Source organism: Mus caroli, unplaced genomic scaffold (assembly GCF_978045245.1).
Source record: "Mus caroli unplaced genomic scaffold, Mus_caroli_1 scaffold_5, whole genome shotgun sequence".
NCBI lineage: Eukaryota > Metazoa > Chordata > Mammalia > Rodentia > Muridae > Mus > Mus caroli.
The window spans coordinates 106,112,246-106,118,931 of NW_028227260.1; the positions used below are offsets into that span (position 1 = coordinate 106,112,246).

The 6,686-nt window shown below is 39.2% G+C and overlaps 1 pseudogene; it reads right to left on the minus strand.

Moving 5' to 3' along the window:
• Nucleotides 1-618: 618 nt before the first annotated feature.
• Nucleotides 619-2,890, minus strand: LOC110287029 (BTB/POZ domain-containing adapter for CUL3-mediated RhoA degradation protein 2 pseudogene; annotated as a pseudogene).
• Between the last annotated feature and the right edge of the window lie 3,796 nt (nt 2,891-6,686).

Below are 6,686 nucleotides of genomic sequence, written 5' to 3' on the forward strand. Positions count from 1 at the left end.
GTACTTTGTTGCCATGCTCTCAGCACTTGGTCAACAGGTTGTTGCTTCTTCGGGAATGTCTCAGGAAGACAGGTTCAGCCTCTCCACAGGTAGCATCTCTGAGAAGAGCAGGGTGGTTGACACTTCAAAGAGAGCCAGCCAAGTCAGAAAGCTGCACTGAAGGTGGCCCCACCTCAGTGGTGACAAGGTCTGTACCAGACTGCTTCAGGCTGGGGAGGCTACAAGTGTCTTTGTTATTGCTTTGCTTTGTTTTGTTTTTCTTGTAGGTCAAGTTTGCTACAAACTTGTGATCCTTCTACTTCAGATTTTGAGTGCTAGAGATACAGCATGTTAGAACAGGGCACTGTCCTTTAAAGCAGATCCCACACTGAAAGAATCAGGCCATGCATCCCTGAAGCTCTCTCTGAAATAAAGAGTTAAGAATAGTTTTGTGATGTGGAATAACATCAGCTAATGTCTTAGGGTAGATGTAACACACACAGTCCCACAATTCACAGATATTTCTCTATTGAAAGCCAGGTGTGATCTGAACCATGGTCTTCAAAATGCAGTGTTCATGGTCTTGAGAGGTCATATAAAGTAGGACATTGAGTTTTTATCTATTGGAGATCCTGAGAATTACATAGTAGTCTGACACTTCTCTGTGGCATACATAATGGAGGTACAGCACACCTTTGCTAGATAATGACTCTGGCTGTAGAAAGACCAGCAGCAGACCTGGTCATTTATGGTGTCCTTGACAAAGAGTACCCACCCTCTCTTAATCAAGGGATCACTTATCAAAACTCCATTTTTTCCATCAAGTCCCCATAGCTGCTGCTGTGGGACTACTTGTTATTATTTCTATTATACAGATTGTTCGCTGCAGGCTTGGCCATAGATTCAATAAACCTGTTCTCTTCCCTCAAGCATATGATGATGGGAATGTTGCCCATAGGCTGGTGGGAGTCTTTCTTGTCCTGCATAGCAATCTGGAACACTTTTAAAAGCCCTTGGATGAGATAATATTTTGCTTTAGCCATCAATTCCTAGCTTTTTGATGTTTTGAGGGAAGATTTTAATGTCATGTCAGAAGTAGTTCAAAATTGTGTCATGCTACTCTTCACACTGATCTACAATGATCCAAAAGTCATTGTCAGCACCTCCATATATCCAGTGAACATAGGCTTAAGTATGGTGGTATAGTACAGAGAGATGTCCACATTGAGTTTTTTGCACTTGTTGCCCAGACAACATCCCTTCAAGTAGCATAGCTTTTACTTAGCTCCTGAAGCTGGATACAGACAGGTTCCTCCTGATCTCCTACTGCTGGAAGATAACCAAAGGGCAGGAGGTATGTTTGGAAGGCTCAAAGTTGTCTGAATGAGAAAACAATGAGTGGCTTATAGAGCACCATGCTTACTGCATGTTTGTGGGGAGAATCTCCTCTCATCCTAGTAGCAAATAGACTCTGTGTAATCACTGGCCTGTGGCCATCTGTTTTCCTGCAGTCTTGGCTGTCAATTCATATCTTGCTTCCCCAGACTCCTCTGAGTATATTGCTCTATCCATCTAAGGATGCTATCTAGGGAACACACTCTTCTTTGTAATTTTTAGTATTGTTTCTTTGCTTTTTATTTCTGATATCTTCATTATGATAGGTTGTAGGGAGGTTTTTCTCAGGTGATATCTATGTGGGCTTGTAAATATATGCTTGGTGTCTATTTGTCTAAGGTAAGGAAATTCCTGGCTATAACTTCATTCAACTGGTGGTCTAGGTTATTTGAACTTTAGCTCAGCTTTTTCTTCTCTTCTTCTTTTTCTTCTCAAAACACTTAGTTTTGGTGTTCTGAGTATATTCCAGACTTCTTGGAAGTTTGTTCATGCTCAATGATTGTTTCCTTTACCTATGTCCTATTAATTCCCCAACCTTGTCATACATTTTTTATATTCATTCTACTTAATCATATCTGCTGATAATGATTTATAAAGTGCCATTTTTGATTGGTAGATTCATTTACAGAATGTGGCTCTGTTTCTTTTAAGTCTCTCATTTTTCATCCTTAAATTTTTCTCCAAGGTTTTAAGCTTTTCATTCACATTATTGTTCACTTTGTTTACTTTGGTGACTTTCTTATTTGCCTCTTGAAATTATTATATAATTTTCCCTAGATTTTTTTAGACATTTTCTTTATTTGCATTTCAAATGCTATCCCCAAAGCACCTTATGACCTCCCCTCCGTGCTACCCAACACAACTGTTCCTACTTCCTGGACCTGGGATTCCCCTGTACTGGGGCATATGATCTTTGCAAATCTGAGGGCCTCTCCTCCCATTGATGACTGACTAGGCCAACCTTTGATACATATGCAACTAGATACATAGTTCTGGAGAGTACTGATTTGTTCATATTGTTGATCCTCCTATAGGGTTGCAGACCCCTTTAGCTCCTTGGGTACTTTCTCTAGCTTCTTCATTAGGGGCCTTGTGTCCCAACCAATAGATGACAGTGAGCATCCACTTATGTATTTGCCAAGCACTGGCATAGCCTCACAAGTGATAGCTATGTCAGGGTCCTATCAGCAAAAATCTTGCTGACATATGCAATAATGTCTTGGTTTAGTGGTTCTATATGGGATGGATCCCCAAGTGGGGCAGACTCTGGATGGTCCTTTCTTTTGTCTCAGCTCCAATCTTTATCTCTGTGACTATTTCATGGGTATTTTGTTCCCCTTTCTAAGAAGGAGCGAAGTATCCACTTGTTTGTCTTCCTTCTTCTTAAATGTCATGTGCTTTGCAAATTGTATCTTGGTTAGTCTAAGTTTCTGGGCTAATATCTGCTTATCAGTGAGTGCTTATCATGTGTGTTCTTTTGTGATAGGGTTACCTCACTCAGGATGATATAGTCCATATCCCTCCATTTGCTTACAAATTTCATAAATTCGTTGTTTTTAATTGCTGATTAGTACACCATTGTGTAAATGTACCACATTTTCTGTATCCATTCCTCTGTTGAGGGACATGTGGGTTCTGTCCAGCTTCTGGCTATTATAAATAAGGCTGCTATGAACATAGTGTAGCATGTGTCCTTATTACATGTTGGAGCATCTTCTAGGTATATACCCATGAGAGGTATTGCTGGATCTTCTGATAGTACTATGTCCAATCTTCTGAGGAACCGTCAGACTGATTTCCAGAGTGGTTGTACCAGCTTGCAATCCCACCAACAATGGAAAAGTGTTCCTCTTTCACCACATCCTTGCCAGCATCTGCTGTCACCTGAATTTTTGATCTTAGTCATTCTGACTGGTGTGAGGTAGAATAGCAGGGTTGTTTTGATTTGCATTTTTCTGATGATTAGGGATGTTGAACAACTTTTCAGGTGCTTTTCAAACATACAGTATTCCTCAGTAAAGAATTCCTTGTTTAGCTCTGTACCCCATTTTAATAGGGTTATTTGGTTTTCTGGAGTCCATCTTCTTGAGTTCTGTATATATATTGAATATTAGTCCCCTTTCTGATTTAGGATTAGAAATTCTCAGTCTGTTTATTTGACTCTTCTTGTTGACCTTTACAGTGTTTTATCATTAGGGCTTTGTGGTCTTTTTCTGACATTTATGGTCTCTCATTGTTTTTGTTTTCTAGTCTTGAGAAGCCAGACGCCATGAACATGTGGGATTATGCTAATGGATACTTCCCTTAATTTTTGTATTTTTGAGTGTGTTTTGTTTTCATATTCTGAGGTGTATGTATCCTCTGGTTTGTCACTGTTATTCTTCTCAAGTGTTTGGTTTGTATATTTTATTTTAATTAAGTCCTCAGGGCAGGATGATTTTTCTTGAATTTATTTTCAGAGATAATGTTAACTTCAGGAACACCTCTAATGGTTTGACATAAGTTTCAATGTTAGCTGCAGTAAAAGATTGAATAAGATTTGGAGACAATAACATCAGTGTCCTGGTTTGGAGCAATATGGTAAATTTAAGTGGTTAAGTGAATGTAGTGTCAAGTGTGAGATGAAAAAAGTCAGAATGGAACCAAAAAGGATACATACAAGCTATAAGTTACACACCAACTGAACTCTTAAAATGCAAATCTATACATATATAGAGACATATATATGTGTGTATATATGTATATATATATGAAATATTTTTAAAAATTAACTATGAAATTTATATAGAAAGAGAACAAAAATAAAAATGTAAGGATATATATGAACAGTTAATTGCAAAGGAAATTTATGTTCCCAGCCAGTGTTTTTTTCTTATTTATGGGAACAGACTGTGTTTATGTTTCTTTTATATGTCCATATTCTTCACATACTTCCTATGACCCACAGATTTCCTTCCTATTATGGCTGAGGTAAGAATTATCGAGGACCATTTATCTTCAGACATTCTTGCTACCTGTCTGCTATCACCAAAATCCGTTTAACTTGAGGTCTGTTGCATACTCCACATAAAACAACACATTTTCCTTTTTGCCCACAAACTTACTGAGACTCCATTCAAAACACACACACACATGCGCACACACACACATGCACACACACACACAAACAAAACACACACACATACACATACAGAGAGAGAGAGAGAGAGAGAGAGAGAGAGAGAAAGAGAGAGAGATACAAACAATATTAGAGTAAAATAACCAATTCAATTTTTTAAAATGGGGAACAGAGCTAAACAGAAAATTCTCAACAAAGGAAACTTGAATGACTGAGAAACACTTAAAGCTTGTTCAAATTCCTTAGTCATCAGGGAAATGCAAATCTAAACAACCCTGAGATGTTACTCCTCTCACAATGACTAAGATAACAGTGATAGCACATGCTAGCAAGGATGTAGAGCAATTGGAACACTTCTCCATTGCTGGTGAGATTGCAAACTTGTACAATTGTGTAAATCAATTTGTCAGTTTCTCAGAAAATTGGGAATAATTCTACCTTAAGAACCAACTCTACTGCTCCTGGGAATATACCCAAAAGATACACCACTATAACACAAGGAAACTTGTACAACTATGTTTATGGCAGCTTTATTTTACAGGCAGAAACTAGACTTAACCCACATGTCCTTCAACTGAAGGATAAAGAAAATGTGGTATATCTACACAATGAAATTATATTTGTGATTAACAAGAATATCATGAACTTTGTAGGCAAATGGATGGAACTTGAGACTACGATGCTAAGTGAGCTAACCAAGACCCAAAAAATACATGCACAATATTTACTCAATTTATAAGTGGATATTAGCTATAAAATACAGGATAACCATGCTACACCCCACAGATCCAAAGAAGATAAACAAGAAGGAAGTCCTAAAATGGGTTGTTCAAATTTCACTTAGAAGAAGGAATAAAATTGTTGGAAGAGGAAGATGGAGGGAGGACAGGAACAAGTGGCAGAGGGGATTGGAAGGATTATGGGGGCAGGGCAAGGGGTTCAGGATCAAGTGAGGGAAGAGACAGTGGAGATGTCTAGATGGCCTTGAGAGTGAAGGAAAATCTCCAACTGACAGGGTTGAGGTATCTCAAGGACTTGGCAAAGACCTGAGATAAGGGAGGCTTCCAAGAATCAAAGTGGGTGACTTAGGTGAGAATCTCAGCATTGGGGATATTGAACATGTAGCTAAGCAGGAACCCCAGTGAAGTGATAGGGACACTAACCCACCCATAAAACTTTCAACTCCAAATGTATCCTCCCTATAAAAATTCAGGCACAGGGGATGGAACAGAGACTGAGAGGATGGCCAACCAAAATTCAGCCCAACTAGAGTCCTATCCCATGGGCAAGAGCCAATTCCAGACACTATTAATGATATTCTGTTATGCTTGCAGACTGGAGCCTAGCATAAATGTCCTCTGAGAGGCTCCACCTAGCAGCTGACTCAGTCAGATACAGACACCCAGGACTGAAATATGGATGGTGTGCTTAGAGACCATTATGGAAGACTTGGGGTAAGGACTGAGAGCTTCAAAGGAAATAGTAACTCCACAGGAAAACCAACAGTGTTAACTAACTGGAACCCTTGCAGCTCTGACCCATCTAACAAAGAAGATACACATGCTGGACCTTGATTCCCCCCCCCCATAGTTAGAAGATGTAGCTCAGTCTTCATGGGGGTCCTCAACAACTGGAGCAGGGGCTATTCTTAAAGCTGTTAGCTGTCTGTGGATTCCATTCCCCCAATGTGGGTATCTTGTCTGACCACAGGGGGAGAAGAAGTGCCTAGTCTTGCAGAGATTTGATGTGCCAGGGTGGGAGGATACCAAGTGGGTAGGCTTTACTCTCCCAAATATGAGAGACGGGGATGAGGGATGGAGAAGGAACTGTGTGAGTTTGACTGGTACTGGGGACAGCAATCAGGATGTAACATGATTTTTTTTAAAGGAACATCAAGAACAGAATAAAAAAAAAAGAATGTATAATTTAATTTAAAATTGATGGGAGTTGATATTGATATTTCCTAGCAAAAACCTAGCATCAGCTATTTTTTCATATAGTTAGAAAACTTAACATCTAGTGCTCTTTAGAAAGGGAGTTCTAAAATGCCTGATACAGAATACAAGTCTATAAATGCAAGTGAAAGCTTCAGGGAACAGTAACTCTAAGGAAGTTGATGCCACAAGTTTCTCAATATTTTGATGTTCTGTATACCTGAGAGAGGGTAAAGAGCTGCAATTGTAGGACTCATCGA